The following is a 19,246-nucleotide window of genomic DNA, read 5'->3' as shown; positions in this document are numbered from 1 at the left end:
ATGATCTTACTTGCTTCCCCCTTGCACAAGCCTCACAAACTTTGTCTTCCTTGAACTTGATGTTAGGTAACCCTATCACCAAGTCCTTAGGGACCAATTTGTTTAGCTGATTCAGACTGGCATGACCAAGTCTTTTGTGTCATAGGAGGGGATCATTACCCAGCACACTTAGGCAGGTTAGTTCATTTTCTAAGAGAGTGGACAAATCTACAATGTAAATATTGTTAACTCTTTTTCCCTGCAAAACAATCTTGTCAGTGGTAAGATTAATAACAAAGCATTTAGTAGAGGTGAATGCTACAAGGTTATCTCTGTCACATAGTTGTGACATACTGATAAGGTTGTATTTCAAGCCATCTATCAAGTAGACATTCTCAATGGAGTGAGAGTTTTTCTTACCTACCTTTTCCAACCCCAATGATCTCACATTTCTTCCCATTTCCAAAGGAGACATTGCATCCCTTTAAGTCCTTAAGTGAAAGGAACTGGTTCTTGCTTCCAGTCATATGTTTTGAGCAGCCACTATCCATGTACCATATTTGGTTGTTTCCCTTCACTTGGACCTGGAAAAAGAAATCAGGGGTTAGTCTTAGGAACCTAAACTAGTTTGGGTCCCTTTCTATGGGCAAAGGGATAAATTAGATTCCTTCTAGCACACCCAAGCAGCCTATTTTTTTCTTGAACAAAGGTTTTGTTCTATTGACTGGCCTTTTCTTTTGCATTACATTCATTTTTTTAATGGCCAGTCTTGCCATAATGTATGCAAATTTTGGTTTCAGGAAGAGTGAGGTACTTGCTTTTAGGATCCCACTTAGGTGCTTGAGTTCCATAACCAAGTCCTCTTTTGTTGCTACTGTGATGTTCGTGTAGCCAGGAGAGTGCATCAGAAGCCTTGTTCCATTTGCAAGTTCTATCTAGTTCATGTTTTACCTTCCGTAGATCTTCTTTTAGTACTTTTATCTGCTCATCTTTCCTGTATAGCTCATCCTTCAGTTTTTCTAAGTTTTCTTCTAGGGTGAGTTGAGTGTGATCAGCTTTCTTCTTTCCTGTTCCTAGTTTAAGTTTTAAGTTCTCAAACCTAAGTTCTAGGACACTAGTATCAAGTTCAAGAACCTGGTTCTTCAACTCGGTATTTTCACTTTCACTCTCCTTAGCCCTAGACTCTAGATTTTTGCACTTGGCTTTTAGAATCATACATTCCCTAGCCAGCTCTTCCTTTTCATTGTTAATAATCTCAACTCATCAATGAAATCCTGCAATAGCTCAGACAACCTTTCTTTAGACAGGAATTTAATCTTATCTTTGAGATGAAGAATACTTACCTCTTGTTCATCATCTAATTCTCCTATGGCCATAAGAGCTTGTTCATCTCCAGCTTCATCTTCTGATTCCTCATCTGATGTTTCTCCCCAGGCAGCAACCATAGCCTTTGTTGATCCTTTGTTCCTTTTTGGTTGAACTTGTTCCTTCTTCCTGCTCCTTCTTTCAGCCCTTTCCTTCTTCCACTCAATTTCCCATTGAGGGCAGTTCTTGATCATATGATCAGTCTTACCACACTTGTAGCAGCCCTCATTGGTCTATTTCTCAAGAGACCTTGGTTTATTGAAGGTTGTACCTCTTGAATAACCCTTCCCTCTCATCAAGTAATTTTGAAATTTCTAGTGATCATAGCCATTTCATCATCCTCCAGATCTGAACCTTCAACAATTCTGAGAGCCAGACTTCTTTCCTTCTTGGGTGCATCCATTTTCAAGGTCTGCCTTCTCAGTTCATAGGCAGTAAGGTTTCCTATTAGTTCATCTAGCTTTGGGGTAGCAATGTTGTTTGATTCCTGAATAACAGTGATTTTGCTTTCCCAAGAGACTGGTAGAACTCTGGTCAAAATCTTCTCAACTTTGTCTTCTTAGAGAATAATCCTTCCAAGAGATTTAAGTTCATTTGTCAGTATGGTGAACCTTGTATACATCTCTTTGATTGTTTCTCCTTCCTTCATGGTGAAGTTCTCATACTAGGAGTACAATACTATTCATCTGAACCTCTTCACTTGAGGTGTTCCTTCATGAACCACTTGCAGAGTGTCCCAGATTTCCTTAGCAGTAGTACAACTTTGAATTCTACTGTGCTCATCTGGACCTAGTCCAACACAAGCCATTTCTTGGCCTTGGCATTTTTTTCCCACTTCTCATGTCTTCAGCAGTGCAGTCACCCCTTGTCTTAGGCACATCCACTCCTTCGGCATTCTTCTTTGTAGTTGCTAGAGGACCATCAGTGACTATGTCCCAGAGCTCATAGTCTTCTCCTATGATGTGATCCCTCATCTTGTTCTTCCACCAAGAATAGTACTGACCATTGAAAAGTGGAGGCCTAGCAGTGGATTGCTCTTCCCAGTTCCCAGGTGGTGCACTCATGTTGAGCTTTTCCTAAGGTGTTAACCTCTTTAAGGATAACCTGCTCTGATACCAATTGATGTTTTAAGCGTCACTACTACACAAGAGGTAGGGTGATTTGTGTGGTACCCAATTTTCGATCGAGAAGAACCAGGTTCTTCTAGGTATTCTAACTACTACTATTTGCAGAATTAAAAGTACATAAAATAAAGAACACAGAGATTTTTACGTGGAAAACACCCGGCTCAAAAGGTGAAAAAATCACGACCTACCACTCAGTAGGATTTTCCCCAATACTTCACTAAATCACTGAGTCAAAACAGCATTTATAAAAATCTTTGTAAACCTAAGGATTAACTCTAATCCCGTTGTGGCACACAGCCTCAACTGTTGCGATAACTTCAAGTTAGCCTATAACTTGAACTCCCAAAGTACCTAATACAATTGCTTCTATGAAAGCTGTAAAGGTACAACTTTAAACCACTACCACTATTGAACTAGAATAAGAAAAAACACAATAGAATTGGTTCTTCTATCTCGTTCAAGTAGCTTCAGGAGTGCACACTCAAATCTCACATAAATTGCTTGCAAAATTGCCTTGCTCTTTTGCTTTCAATTTAGTTTAACTTTTGCGTATGTGCAATACCTGTAAAAGAGAAAAATCATTGTTATTTAATGAGTTAGTAATTAGAGTTTGATTAAGACTCAATTGTTGATCTTCCATCGAAGTTGAGTCCTTGAACAACACAAACTCCAACACTATCTTTTATCCGGATTGTGTTCTCTTCACATAAGGAGACTTTCTCCCCTTATCCAATTTGCAACCTTTTCGATCAGATCAGGAGATATTGCTGCTTGATCAGTGGGACTTATCTCCTTCACGTGCATATCACATGTATAGGTTGATCATGACTTGTGCTTCATATGATAGACCTGGTCCATGACTGAGTTCATTTGTCATTCTTCAAAACTTCACTTGTTCTTGGGCCAACATAATTGCTTTAGATTTCTCTTCCTACACTTTGCCTCTTCAACTGTTATGTCCCTAGTTTAAATTCTGAAACTCAAACCTATGTGTTCCCTTATTGTCAATCACTATCTCTTTCTGCACTGACGTAAAGGCTCATGCTATTGCACTTTTTGTTTATCGCTTTACTCAGCATGCTTAAAATTCTGCCATCTTTTTTCAAATGTAATTAGCATGTTTACATATTCCTATTTATGTCCCTAAACCAGTATGTCTCCTAATGTACTTGATTCATGATTAATTATGTGTTTCTAATTTGGGTCCTCTATGTCCCCAACCCCTACTTCCCTACTTGTAATTGCTAAAGTTGTGCTACTCTGAACTGGTTCTGTATGTGTGTTGTTGCTCCTATTCCTTGCTCCTTTTCAAAACTCTTCTGTTGTTCTACAAACTTATTTCAAACATGTTGTTTTTAAAACTGCTTCAAGCACTCTCACATGCACTCTTAGATCATTAGGTTATGCCCCTCTTGTGTGAGCCTTGCTTTGGGACCCTTGAGCTCCCTCTGAACTTGGACACATAAGAGCTGACCCTTCCATACTGCATTTACTCTTGGTTATGCAATTTGGGTATGAGCACTGCCTAGGACCCCTTGAGGTCCTTAAGGAACTCTGACACACCCAGATATGAAAAAGGATTTGGAACAACATTGGCATTTGAGGTGGTTTATTACATAACTCAAAGAGGAAGTCAGAATCAGGCTTCCTATAGTTGAAACTTCTTATTTTTTATTTCTTATGTAATTCTATCATGGTCTGTAATAATTTATAAACAAGTATTGGGGTGGCTAGTGAAAAGGGATGGAAAATATGCATGCTATCATTGTTAAAGGATAGAAAGCATGTTATTAGGTTTATATTCCTAGTTGTGCACTAGAAACCATGTTTAGGATTAATACATGCATTAGAAAACCATGTTCTTAGGACCTGTGTTTCTTGCTTCAGCACTTCATTCATTAGTCCATGCTTTATGTCTATCACTTAGAAATTCTACTCCTAGGGTAATAACAACACTGGTATAAAAAGTTGTTATTTCAAAAATTCTGCAACTCTTGTGTACATTTAGAAATCATGTCTTTTGGATTCTGTTTTCAATAACCTTGCAATTTTCATGTGCATATTAGATATCATGTTCTAAGATCCTATTTGCATTTTTGTTTAAGATGCCTAGTTAATTACTGATTCTTAAAAAGAGTAGTAAAGTAATAATTTTCACATTGTGTTATTTTCTGAATAAAATTGGCAACAATCTCTACAATTGGAACATCATGTTTTAGGTAATAAAAATAATCTCCAAAGTATCTTAATGACTTGGAACAACTGCTGCATCTCGCTTTGCGCCTAAGAAAGCCTTAAGTAATGACTTAAATAAAGCTAGAAGTGCCTTTGTTTAGTTATCAACTATTAAAATCAGTAGGCAAACCTGATTCGGACTTCTTTTTTGAGTCATGTAATAAATCTGGTTATGATGTTACCACTTAAACACCCTGCTTTAGGATTTTAAATTTAGACCATAACTGTATATAAGTCATGTTGTCTATGTGAATTATCTGTAGAGGTATAACTGAGCCTTCTGCTTGTTTTCTATGTTTTCCCACTTTAAATGTAGTCCTACTTGTTTTTTATGTCACCTTAGTATTTTGCCTTTAAACCTGAGGGTCTGCCTAGAACCTCCTTCTTATAGGATAGGAGTCCTAAATTCCTTCGAGACTGATAAGAAGGGACGGGTGGGGAGGGTAGATATGGATATGATAATCGGTTCGTTAATGCCACGTGTATCCCCTCTTTTGAGGAGTGTCATACTAGGTATTTTATTTATGCGGTCCATATTACAAACAAACCTAGGACACCCCTTTATATTCATAAGCACGTTTAGATTGTAACTCTTTTCAAAACCTTGCTTTCCTTAATCGTTTTCAGATACCTAAGTATTTAAACATAAATCCCCTATTATTTAAGCCTCTACTTGTTTATTTGCTAATTGCACAAATTCACAAAAATTGTCTGGCCGGGAACCACACTAGTAGATCCTGAGGGGTGCCTAACACCTTCCCCTTAGGATAATTTTAAGCTCTTACCCTATCTCTGGTTATCAAACGTAGTTGTAGATAAACCTGTAGCTGCCCTAACGCACCTTAAAAATCATTAGGTGGCGACTCTTCAAAAACACAATACCCAACTCCCAAAAGGAAATGAGTCATTACACCCCATGATTGTCTCACCCAGACTCCTCTCCGTGGGGAGGGAAAAAGGGGGCGCGACAACATGGGACTCTGCTGGGGATTTTAGGCTTTTACCATTTTAGATTGTTCTTGTGAATTTGTACCTCCCTATGTGCGATTATTTGTTTAATTTCTTTAAGCATATAATTTCTTCTTCAAAAACGAAACTGACATGTCCTTCTTGTTTCCCTCCTTTACTATTACTTTAAATTATAAAACTGTTGTATTTATCGCTTTCTTAACATGCAAATACATGTCAACATGCTTTTAGTTATTGCATAACCATGCTCAACATCATACTTCACTCGTGCCGAACAAATACTATAGAAATGCTTGATGAGTGGTTGCGTCTTCCTAAATCATTACCCCTAAATTTGGAAAGGCATATTTGCGGTAAAACTAGTCGATCAGCAGTGCAATCGACAGTTTTGTGTCTTTCCCCTTGAGTTGTCCACTTAAGGGTACCAGTCTAAAACCCCATAGAAACCTTACTCTGTTAAATTGTGCATGCATCATGGTCAAACCTAGCCATATCAGTTATGTTATCCACATAATGATCCTTTAAGATAGCCTTGTTCAAAGTCCACTGGGTTTCCCTAGACCCAAACGGACATCATCATGTTCTGTGCATTTATTTAGAGACCTAAATGCTTCATGCTAATTGTGGTATTAAATAGTCGAGTCTGGTGGGGGTAAGGGCCTAACCATATTTGTCTTGCAGAAATATGAGGTACGAAGTCCCCAGATTCGGCATGGTCACCAACATCCACCCAAGATTTCTAAGCTGCTCGAGAGATTTACATTCTAGTGACCAAACCCTCGTCAGAAAATATCTGGGCAATCTACCATCCCTACTGGAGGTCCAACCTAACAATATGGTCATAGAAGCTGCTACATAATTTTGGGATTGTAAAAGGGCCGTGTTCCCCTTTGGGGACATCGAAATGACACCTTTGCTAGAGGAGATAGGAGGATTGGCTAGTCTAGTAGGAAACTCTGGGTTTGTTAATGCCTGAGAACCGCAAAGGCAAGGGTTTCCTTAAAATGATGGGTTTGAAGAAGAATGCAGAAGTGACGTGCCTGAAGGAATCATACATCCCTTTTTGACTACCTGTATGAAAGGTATGGTCACAGCTAATCATACCGTACCTACCCTGACGAGTTTGCCATCACGTCCTTGAGACATATTCATCGTAAGGTGTTCGTCTTCATGTTTTGCCTCCTGGGTCTGATGGTGTTTCCAATGAAGAAAGGGAGAATCCATACTAGGTTGGCTATGGTAACCAAAACCCTAATGGAGGGGATTGGTGGGCAGACATTCAGCATTGTGCCCATGATCATCGCAGACATATGTCGAGCCTTAGAGAAGTGTCAACGAGGAGCAAAACACTTCGAGGGATGTAATCTACTACTTCAACTTTGGCTCATGGAACATCTCCAAAAGGGCGAATACCGACAAGAAATTCAGCAGAGAGACTGGGATGACCACATCGCTTTCCACTATCCAAAGCGAATGAACTACATATCTGACATGTTTGCTCAGCCGGAGAATGCCAAAGAATGGGTTGAGCTCTTTGATAATCTGACTGAAGAACAGGTTCAATAGATGTTCGTGTGGTTTCCGACCGAGGAGTTCATCGCCCGATCCAGAGATGCACCTTTCCTGATACCGATTGGTCTAAGAGGAACCTACCCTTATGTCCCTCTTCAGGTTTTGAGGCAAGTTGGTAGGAAGCAAGTTATACCCAGGGTTGACAAGATGAGCCATTTCCGAGCTGACTTCCAAAATGATGATAGTCCCTACAAGTGCCAAGCCAAGCATTTGTGGAACTGCAAGATTGTAATGGGGAAAGACACCATCGAGCTAGATAGATATCATGCTGGTTGTGCTTCTTTCTATTCAGGTTGGTTGGAAGACAATCATGATGGTTTGGGCCAGCCAGGGTTTGTTCGAGGTCACAGAATTATAGATAAAAAGGTCGAGGTGCAAGTCAAGTACAACTAGCTGCGCAAGAGGATACATGAGTGTGAGAGCGAACACCGCGAGATACAAGAGTCCAACTAGAAGCTGATTGAGGAATGGAAGGACTGGCTGTCAGTGCCAACAAAAGGATAGGATACTTGGAGCGAGGCATAGTAGAATTGGAGAGAAAATTTCTCAAAAGGGTTAAATATTGTCAAAATGCAGAAGAGGCCGAAGGCGGACATCTAGCCAGAGCATACTTATTGCTGGGACTTCGCGAGTTGCGGAAGCTGTTCAACAGAGCCACAAATGCTGAATCTGGGGAAGGTCCTTCTGGGACTAAGTAGATAAGAGTTTATCTTTTTTTCGCTTTATGAATGTAATAAGGCCAATGGTCATTAGTGACTTTTATTTCTTGCTTATTTAGTGTCGTTTTGGGATTCATCTATTTTTATCAATAAAATGAGGCATTTAGCATTCTAAGTTCTCCGAATCAATTTATCACTAGGGCTACCTCGGTCACAAAAGAGGTTCCCAAATTAGGACGCGTTTTACATTCCCGCACTATGTGTTTAAATATTGCAATACTTTTTATAATCCTCACTAACTCGATTACCTTTTGTTTTTATTATTCCCCTCCCTAAAGGTTAGTTCGTGCACTCTGGCATCATCATCTTATTCTGTGAGATCCAGGGGCCCTCTACCTACTCCTTCTCTTAGTTCTGTCAAAAGCAAGAACAAAGCAAGATGGAAGATTTGAACAATATCAGGAAGGAGAACCCAACTGAACGGGTTGAGGCCACTGATAGCTAGGGTATTCGGGTTCCAAACAAGAATGTGTAACAACTTGAGTAGAAGCTGTTGAAATTTCAGGAAGAGCTCGATCAGGTTCGGAATCTGGCAAGCCTATCATTTTCCCTCAGCACCCCAGATGTCAACTTCCCCAACACTCAAAACTCTACACCTCCTCAAAATATCCCAAAACAACAGAATCATCTCGCTTCTCAATATCACGTTGCTCCACCAAAGAACCAATGCAACACTTGCCATACCCCAAACAACACTCCACTACTCATCCACGAACCCCAAAACTCCACAAACGACCATTTCCAAACCCATACACCAGGCCACCATAACACTCCTATCTATGTGGAGACCATGACACACTCTATCCAACCTATCTCAAGCACACCTAAGTCTAATGAAAAGGATCTTCTTATCAAGAATCTGGCTGAGGAACGTAAAAAATTGACTAGCCGAATTCAGGGTGTTGAAGGAAGCATTGGAATCGAGGGGTTGAACTATGAGGATCTTTGCATACAGCCTGATGTCGAACTGCCCGAGGGGTACAAACCTCCTAAGTTCGAAATATTTGATGGTACAGGTGATCTAAGGGTCCATCTAAGGACAAATTGCGACAAGCTGTTTGGAGTAGGGAAGGATGAAAGAATCCGCATAAAGCTTTTCACAAGAAGTTTGAAAGGAGATGCATTATCTTGGTACATCATCCAAGATCCCAAGAAATAGTCAAGTTGGGTAAGCATGACATCTGACTTTATAGATAGATTCAGGTTTAACACAGAAAATGCACCAAACGTGTTCCATATCCAGAACTTGAAGAGGAAGCCCATGGAAATGTTTTGCGAGTATTTTACTCGCTAGAGGTCCGAAGCTGCTTAGGTCAGACTTGCCTTAGAAGAGGAGAAAATGAACAAGTTCTTTGTCTATGCTCAGGACCCGCAGTACTATGAGAAGCTGATGATGATTGAGAACCACAATTTTCCGATATCATCAAGTTGGGTGAAGAATTGAAGAAGGTATTAAAAGCGGTATGGTTACAAACTTCGAGGCCTTACAAGCTACAAATAAGGCCTTACAGTCCGGTGGTGTGTCCAAGAAAAGGGACGTAGGGGTCGTGATGGTTGCACAAAGGACCAAGTCTCCCCTCAAATACCAAACTTACCCAACACCTCCACTCACATACCAGCCAATTCCAAATTGCCAAGCACCCTCACCTTCATACCAAACTCTGGAACCAACTTATCAGTCATTTCCACCTCCTACATATCAACCTACCTTACCCAGATACTCCCAACTCGCTCATGTCTACCAAATCTATAATGCTCAATCATCTTGCCATCAATCACCCCATGCACGCCAAAAATTCCCTAGACCTCAACCTAATTTTGATCGTAGACCTCTAAAATAATATACAGCCATCACTGAACCCATTGACCAGCTGTATGAGAGACTCAAAGTTGCTAGTTATGTCGCCCTTATCCCTACTGCAACCCATGAGAATCCTTCCTAGTGGGTTAACCCAAACAAATCTTGTGCATACCACTCCGGCATGAAAGGGCACACCATCGATGAATGTCATTCCTTGAAAGACAAGTTCTAGTCTTTGATTGACAACAAGATCATTGTTTCAAAAGAACCCGCTCCAAATGTCCGCAACAACCCTCTGCTAGACCATAAGGGTGGAGGTATCCACATGATTGAAATAGAAGATGACTAGGATCCCCAGGGATCAATCGGGTTGATCATAGAGGGCGATCAAAGAAACCAACAATTACTCTCACTCCAATCATGGTCCAGATCCAACCGTCTGAGGACGTTGAGGTGAATATGTTTGTACCACTTAAGTTTGAAGCAGCACCATCCGCAAAGGCACAGGCACGAATTGAGGTTGAATTCGTGTCTCCAGCAAATGCACCTGCACCATTTGAGGTTGCCGTTTTGCCACCCAAGGCACATGTTTCATTCGGAGTAAGGATAGTCGTGTCAATACCAGTGGCGATGACAACCATGACACCATTCTATACAAATATTGTACCTTAGGACTATACAGCTGAGGCAAGAAGGAAAGGCAAGGTCAAAATTGAAGAAACTGTTGCAGCACAGGGTATGACAAGATTTGGTAGAGTCTATACCCCTGAACATCTAGCTGAATCAAGAAAGCAGGACTCCAATCAGTTACCTCTCAATAAGATAGGGCTGGACGATCTTTGGAGGAAGATACAAGTTAAGGAATATTCGGTCATCGACCAGTTAAACAAGACGCCAGCACAAATCTCCATTCTCTTTTTGCTGCACAATTCTGAGGCACACAAGAATGCTCTGATAAAGGTGATAAGTGAGGCATACTTACCAAGTAACATCACTAGCGGGGAAGTGGCTAATATGGTAGGACAAGTTCTAGAAAGCCGTAAGATCACCTTTCATGAGGACGAGCTGCCACCTGAAGGGCTGGGGCACAACAAAGCACTGTATATCACCGTACAATGCGAAGATTGTTTCATCACCAGAATCCTGATCGATGGAGGTTTTAGCCTCAACATTTGTCCGCTGGTAACACTCAAGAAGCTAGGTAAAGGACTGCACAAGATAAAAGATGAAGAAATCAATGTGAAAGCCTTCGATGGTTCTCAGAGGTCCACCATTGGTGAGATTATTCTATGCTTGCAGATGGGACCAACCTGGTTCGAGGTCGATTTCCAGGTGATAGATGTACCAGCATCTTACAACTTGCTACTGGGACGGCCAGGGATTCATACTGTCGGGGCCGTAGCATCAACGATGCATCAAGCAGTAAAGTTAGAATGGAATCACTAGGAAGTTATCATTTACGGTGACGGTAGCAACCCTATATACAGTCGCCAGACCATTCCGGCGATCGAGGGAAGAAGTAAGCTAGGTGGAGAAACTTACCACCACATCGAACGGCTCAATGCTGTCAAAAAAGACAAATTGTGGGATAGAAAAATCGAGAATATACTGAATTGGAGCGGGTACGAACCTAGCAAAGGGATCGGTAAGAACCTACAAGGAATATCTAAGCCCATAAAATTGAAAAAACATAGCACTACCTTCAGTTTAGGATATGAATACACCTGGGAAGAATTTAATAACTGGTCACCACCATGGCGCGGTCCTTACTATCCACTAGAGCAGCCAATACCACATCTGGAGCAGACCTTCCAATACGCCGACATTATTTATAGGTCAGATGAAGAAGAAGCACTTGTAGCAGTGAAGAACTTGTTTTTAGAGGACATTGATATGGACTGTTGTGTTATTCTCGAGGAGGAGGGGGAGGAAGGCCTTTCCATACATGCTGTGAGCAGAGGGGCGCAGCTCAAGAATTGGACCATCAAGACAACCAAAGCCCGACGTGCCTTGGGGTAGCAAGGCTAAAATAAGCATTGTTCATTGTTTTTTTTACTAAATGATTTTCTTTTCGCATTTTTTCAATTCCCGCAATAAGGTTTTCAATGTCAAAACAGTTACCCAATTTATCAAAAGCATTTTTGATTTTTCTTATGAATTAATATTTATTGCTATCGTTTTCTCTCCTTACTTTACCTATACAGCATTACTATTACTTATCTTGATGAAGTAATGGCTGTGACATGCAATGAGACAACACAACAAACGAACATTGATTCAGAAGAAGATGACATACCTAACGATATTGTCAAAGAAGTTGAGAACTTTGAGAACAGACCTAAGTCCAACCTGGATGAGACCGAGATTGTCAACCTGGGAGATGCAAAAAATGTCAAGGAGACACAGATCAGCATTCACCTATAGCCATTAGAGAAGAAAGAATACACAGAGTTTCTAAAGGAGTATAAGGACATATTCGCCTGGTCATATGATGACATGACTGGTCTAAGTACGTCTATTGTGGCTCACAAACTGCCAAACGATCCAATGTGTCCACCGGTAAAGCAAAAGCTCAGAAAGCTCAAACCTGATATCAGTTTGAAAATCAAGGAAGAAGTTAATAAGCAAATCAAAGCTAAGGTTCTTAGGGTAGTAGAATACCCGACATGGTTAGCCAACATTGTGCCAGTGCCAAAGAAGAATGGGAAGGTTAGAGTCTGTGTCAACTATCGGGATCTCAACCGGGCCAGTTCGAAGGATGACTTCCCTTTGACAAATATACACATCCTAGTCGACAATTGCACCAAGAATGAGTTATGGTCATTCGTCGATTACTTCGCTGGTTATCATCAGATCTAGATGGATGAGAAAGATGCTGAGAAAATGGCTTTCATTATGTCGTGGGGAGTGTACAGTTACAAGATGATGTCATTCGGCCTGAAGAATGCAGGGGCCACCTACATGAGGGTCATGACTACCATTTTCCATGATATGATACATAAGGAGACAGAGGTATATGTGGAAGATGTTATTATCAAGTCAAAGAAGGCCACTAACCACATGGAAGATCTGAGGAAGTTCTTCAACAGACTACAGAGGTACAACCTGAAACTAAACCCCGCAAAGTGCGCATTTGGTGTTCCTGCTAGGAAATTGCTTGGGTTTATTGTGAGCCACCAAGGAATAGAACTGGATCCATCAAAGGTCAAAGCCACTCAAGAACTACCACCACCAAAGAATAAAAAGGAAGTGATGAGTTTCTTTGGAAGACTTAACTACATCAGCCGATTCATAGCAGAGTCTACAGTTATCTGTGAGCCAATATTTAAGATGTTGAAGAAGAATGCCGCTACCAAATGGACCGATGACTGCCAGAAGGCCTTCAACAGAGTCAAGGAATACCTGTCAACACCACCAGTCTTAGTCCCGCCCGAGCCAGGTAGACTCTTACTACTCTACCTTGTAGTGTTAGATGGAGCTTTCGGCTGCGTTCTAGGGCAGCATGATGAAACGGGAAGGAAGGAACAAGCCATTTATTATCTCAGTAAGAAGTTCACCCCATACGAGGCTCGATATTCTCTATTAGAGTGCACCTATTGTGCTTTGACTTGAGTAGCTCAGAAGCTGAGACATTACTTCTGTGTCTATACTACATATCTCATATCGAGGATGGATCCTTTGAAGTACATCTTTCAGAAGCCCATGCCTACTAGAAAGCTAGTCAAGTGGCAAATCCTGTTGAGTGAGTTCGACATTGTTTACATAACTCAAAAAGTGGTCAAGGGACTGGCACTGGCAGACCACCTTGCCGAAAATCTTGTGGATGGAGGATACAAACCCCTGAAAACATATTTTCCTGATGAAGAGGTATCATTCATAGGAAAAGACATTGTAGAACCCTATGACGGTTGGAGAATGTTCTTTGATGGAGCAGCAAACTTCAAAGGAGTTGTCATAGGAGTAGTCCTAGTATCAGAAACCGGTCAGCATTATCCGATGTCTGCCAAACTCAGCTTCCCCTGCACCAACAATATGGCCGAGTACAAAGCCTGCATCTTAGGACTCAAAATGGCCATTGACATGAACATTCAAGAGCTGCTAGTGATTGGAGATTCATACTTACTTATACATCAGGTACGAGAAGAATGGGCAACCAAGAACTCCAAGATACGTGCATCATGTACATGAATAGAGAAAGAGGTTCACGAAGACGGAATTCCAGCATACCCAGAGTCCATAATGAGTTCACAGATGCATTGACTACCCTATCATCTATGATATAGCATCCAGACAAGAATTTCATTGATCTTATTCCAGCAAAGATCCATGATCGGCCAGCTTACTGCGCCCATGTCGAAGAGGAAGCAGACGGAAAGCCTTGGTTTCATGATATCCAGGAATATTTGGAAAAAGGAGAATACCCAGAGCTTGCGAACCCTACTTAGAGCAGAGGAATCCTGTATAGGAGGACTCCTGATTTGGGATTATTAAGATGTGTTGACGCAAAGGAAACATCCAAGCTACTAGAGGAAATTCATGTCGGGACCTGCGGTCCACATATGAATAATTTTGTCTTAGCAAAGAAGATACTCCGAGCTGGTTACTTTTGGATGACTATGGAAATGGACTGCATCCAGTATGTCCAGAAATGCCACCGTTGTTAGATACATGCAAACATGATAAAGGTACCTCCAAGCAAGCTTCACACAACAAGCTTACAGTGGTCGTTCGCCGCCTGGGGAATGGACGTTATTGGACCAATCGAGCATGTTGCTTCCAACGGACACAGGTTTATCCTAGTAGCCATCAACTAGTTTACCAAATAGGTCGAAGCTGTATCTTACAAAGAAGTGACTAAGAAAGTCATGGCAGACTTTGTCCGCGACCGCATTGTTTGTCGATTCGGGATTCCAGAGTTAATCATTACTGATAACAACTCTAACCTCAACAGTGACTTAATGAAAGCTATGTGCGAAACTTTCCAGATCAGACACAAGAATTCCACAGCCTACAGGCCTCAGATGAATAGAGCTATAGAAGCCGCCAAAAAGAATATCAAGAAGATATTAAGTAAAATGATAGAGAAACATAAGCAGTGGCACGAGAAGTTATCATTTTCTTTACTAGGATATCGTACCACAGTCCGCACATCAACCGGGGCAACCCCCTATATGCTGGTTTACGGTATAGAGGTTGTTATCCCCGTCGAGGTAGAAATTCCTTCCCTAAAAATCATACAAGAAGCTGAGATTGATGACGCAGAGTGGGGAAAATGTTGTTATGAGCAACTAGCCCTTATAGATGGAAAGAGAATGAACACGGTTTGTCATGGTCAACTCTATCAGAACAGAATATCCAGAGCCTTCAACAAAAGAGTCAAGCCAAGACAGTTCACACCGGGGCAGTTGGTGTTAAATAAAATTTTTCTGCATCAATATGAAGCCAAAGGGAAGTTCTCTCCCACCTGGCAGGGTCGATACATGGTTCACCAGGTTCTAACAAGAGGATCCCTCATACTTGCAGAAATAGATAGAGAAGTCTAGCCAAAGCCGATTAACTCAGATGCAGTCAAGCGTTACTATATGTAATCTTTATGTTTTCCTTATATGATGTAAACTGAACTACGTCTAACCTGATTCCTATTTAAGAGGGGATACATAGGCATCCCTATGGGTTCGGTCACAATTCAATAAAAATTTCATTTTCCCCTGCAATTGGAAACTGAGGCGGAATTTTGAGGAGAATCCTCAAAATTCTGAAGTAACTTCAGCCGATCATCGCACGAGCAAAAGTCAAAAACGTCAACCCATCAAACTGGGGCAGAATTTTGAGGAGGACCCTTAAAATTCCGTAGCAAGAGAGGTTGCAATGTCCCGAACCATGTCACAGTCGTCGGTTCATCTAAAAGTTTTTTTATTATACACTTATGTCATACTTTTACAAAATCATGCATGTTTATTATTGAAACTGCTTTGTTTAGAAGTACTACCCCAATGATACAGATGATATCACCCGATCAAAGCTGAGCGAGTCAAGCAAAAGCTAGCGAGGATATGAACTAACCTTCCCATTTACAAAACTCGCGATTTTTCTTTGAATGCAGGCACTAGGATTGCGACATCGTTAAAATACTGTACGCCCATTGTACAACATTGTTCAAAAATACGATTTTCAGAACTGTTGCACTTGCCAACATTTGCTATCAGCACACACCAACTGATGTCCCGTATGTCATAATGCTCCCAGTAATCACAATGCCGCAATCTGCTATCAGCTAAGAAAACTCTACCATCATTTGTTATTTTATTTCTTGCATAAGGCTACCATTTTGCCTTCCGAGGTTAAGCTCTACCTCCATCTGCATCTGCATTGTATAAGGCTACCATTCTGCCTTCCGAGACTAAACGTTGTCTCCATCTGCATCTGCATTGCATAATGCTACTATTCTGTCTTCCAATTTGCATAAGGCTACCATTCTGCCTTCCGAGACTAAACGTTGTCTCCATCTACATTTCTACATAAGGCTATCATTCTACCTCCATCTGCATTTGCATCTTTGCATAAGGCTACCATTCTGCCTTCCGAGGTTAATCTCTACTTCCATCTGCATCTGCATTGCACAAGGCTACTATTCTACCTTCCGAGACTAAACGCTGTATCCATCTGTATTTCTGCATAAGGCTATCATTCTGCCTTCCGAGTCTAAGCTCCGCCTCTAATTTTCTTCAAAACTAAGCGCTATCTCAAGCACTATTTATCTCGTTATTCTTACGGGATAAGCTCTGCCCTTCAATTTGCAAGACTAAGCTCTATTTTGTCCACATCATACTACTGTATCCTTCATGGGGTGAAATATCGCCAACTCATCCAAAGGCGGCATAGTTCGGAGGCACCATCTTCATAGCCCGAGAACACCATATCATGGCCTGAGGATCTCTTTCAATCTCTTGCATATCATTATTCAAAGGCATCATGGGTTTGAGGCACCATCCTCATAGCCTGAGAACATCATTTCATGGCCTGCGAATTTATGCTTCATGGCCCAGGACATCATGGTCTAATGACATCATCCTCACCGTCTGAAGACAACATCATGGTCCAACAGAAATTTGTATCATGTTTAAATTTACGCATAATATATGCTTATATTACTTATTTGTAGGTAAGACGGCGAGCAACAGCTACCTCCTAGCAGGAGCGATACCGCTCTGGTTCCCACAGCAATATCGAACCTAACCATTCCCGTAAAACCTCTCACTCACCCGGCTCTAGATACTGCGTCCGTTTTTGGAAGATCTTCATCGGTATACTCCGTAGATGGATCCTGAACTACATACGGCCTGATTCCTATAAAACCAAGGATATGTAGGCAGCTCAAAATCCAGGGTGCGGCCTAACCTCTTCAAACTGTTTCGCTCGGTCAAAATTGGTCATCATTTCTTTACCCGAAAACGCTTTCATCTTTCCCAGGTAAAAAGGGACATTTGTTGACACCCAATTTTTCCCTGTATATTTTCAGTATGAAAAATAACTTCAAAATAGCATATGTATGCATATATGAGCATGTCCAAGTATTTTATTATTTTTTCATAATTTTAAAGGTTTTTTAATTAATTAATTTCCCCCTAATATCCATAAAATCTCAATAATTATTTCCAAAATTATTATTTTTGATGATTCATCAATTGGATTTTTATATATATGCCAAAATATGACTAAATTAATTTTTACATATTTTTATAATTTTATTTAGTATTTTTAAAGCTAAATTGTACATTATTGCAATATTAGCCCTTTTAAGGTTTATTTAGGTTTTATATTCATAAAATTGGGTCTTGTATTTTTAAATTGTTAATTTGTGTTATAAATTATTTTAGCCTTTTAAATTAATTTTCAGAAACTATTTTACTATTTTTATAAATTAAAAGGTAAAAAGGGGCTATTTAACTCGTAGCCACATTTGGTTTTCAAACCTAGCCCAAATCAAACCCCCAATTCCCAGCATAATTTTGATTTAAACTCGACCCTAACCCTTTTAAATCCTACCCAAACCTGGATCCTCACCTACCCCATTTAATTTGGGTTGTTGATCATTCAGATCAACGGTCCCTATCCCACCTGCATAAAATAAACCCAAACGACCCCCTTAACCTAATTCATTTCCACTAACTCGCCGCCCTTGAATCCCCTTCCTCTCCAACTCTCTCTGCAACCTCACCCAAACCCTAGCCACCGCCACCCAAACTAACCCTAATCCCCTTTGATTCTCACTCAATCCATGGACTCCCATGGCAATTTGAGACGTATACCAGTCTCCTATGTCTACTGGTTGCCTATTTTCGTGATTTCATGGAAAGATATCGAAGAAATCTAGTCCAGACCTTGCTCAACTTCTATCCATGGTCCTTTTTCCGGCCATCCATGGCCGTTCGAGTCAGATCCATGGCTTTTCCGGCTAGATCGGTAACTTTTCGAAGTCTTTTCACTTTTTTTGGGTTCTCTGAAACACTAGCTTTAAGAGCTTTCCGATTTTCTTTCAGATTTGTCTTAGATCTGTGCATGTTATGAACTTCTTGGTGTTTTCTCAAACGTTTTCTGATTTCTTTCATTGAGACTCTCTGTCTTTAACGATTAGGGTTTTCTTAATCTTTTCTAAAAGACTTCTCCTTTGATTTTTCAGTATTATCTTATAATTTGACTCTGTTTAAATGGTTTGTTTATATTTTTCCTCTACCTGACTCATCGCGTTGAAAACCCTAAGTACCTTTGGTTTTATCCGAGGTTTTGGAACTGTCTTTGTTTGTTTTGTATATATACTTGTTTCGATTGAGTTCTTTTTGTTTAGATACTCTTCTTTGTTGACTGATTCTGATCCCTTACCATTTTTTAACTCGACTATTGTTGAAACCCTAATTTCTTAAAAGCTTTTCTTCACTTATTACTATGAGTTTAAAGGCTTTCTTTACTTGTTTCTGACCTTCTTACCTGTTAATTTGGTTTTCCACTCTGGTTCTATGTGTTAGCCATGACTACTTGGCTTTATTGACTACCATGCTTTGAGTAGGTTCTTTTGCTAATGAGTCTTTAACCTGCTCTTGTTAATGTTGTATGTTTGTGTTCATCTAGTCGCCTCTTTTGCCAATATGGTTGGCCTCGCATGTCTGATACTCTTTTAATTCTTCTTTATTTATATGTCGAAGTGTAGAATCATGATTCCTTCTTGATTGATCTTGATTTCCTCAAGTTACGACTGATTGCAAAGGTTTTCTTATAAACCCCTAAAATTTTACTCGTTTGTTTAAGTTGATTGATTCTCTTCCCTTATTTATTGTGATGTTTCACCCCTACTGAATACTTTCCCCAAATTAAGTATATTATGTACTTAGACTCAATTACATAATCTATACTTTTACCACCCCTTATATGGTAAAAATTAATCATTCTCAAACTGATTTTCTTTCCTTAATTATCCTTGTAGT

This window comes from Nicotiana sylvestris, chromosome 2 (assembly GCF_000393655.2).
Source record: "Nicotiana sylvestris chromosome 2, ASM39365v2, whole genome shotgun sequence".
NCBI lineage: Eukaryota > Viridiplantae > Streptophyta > Magnoliopsida > Solanales > Solanaceae > Nicotiana > Nicotiana sylvestris.
This window is presented reverse-complemented; position numbering follows the sequence as displayed.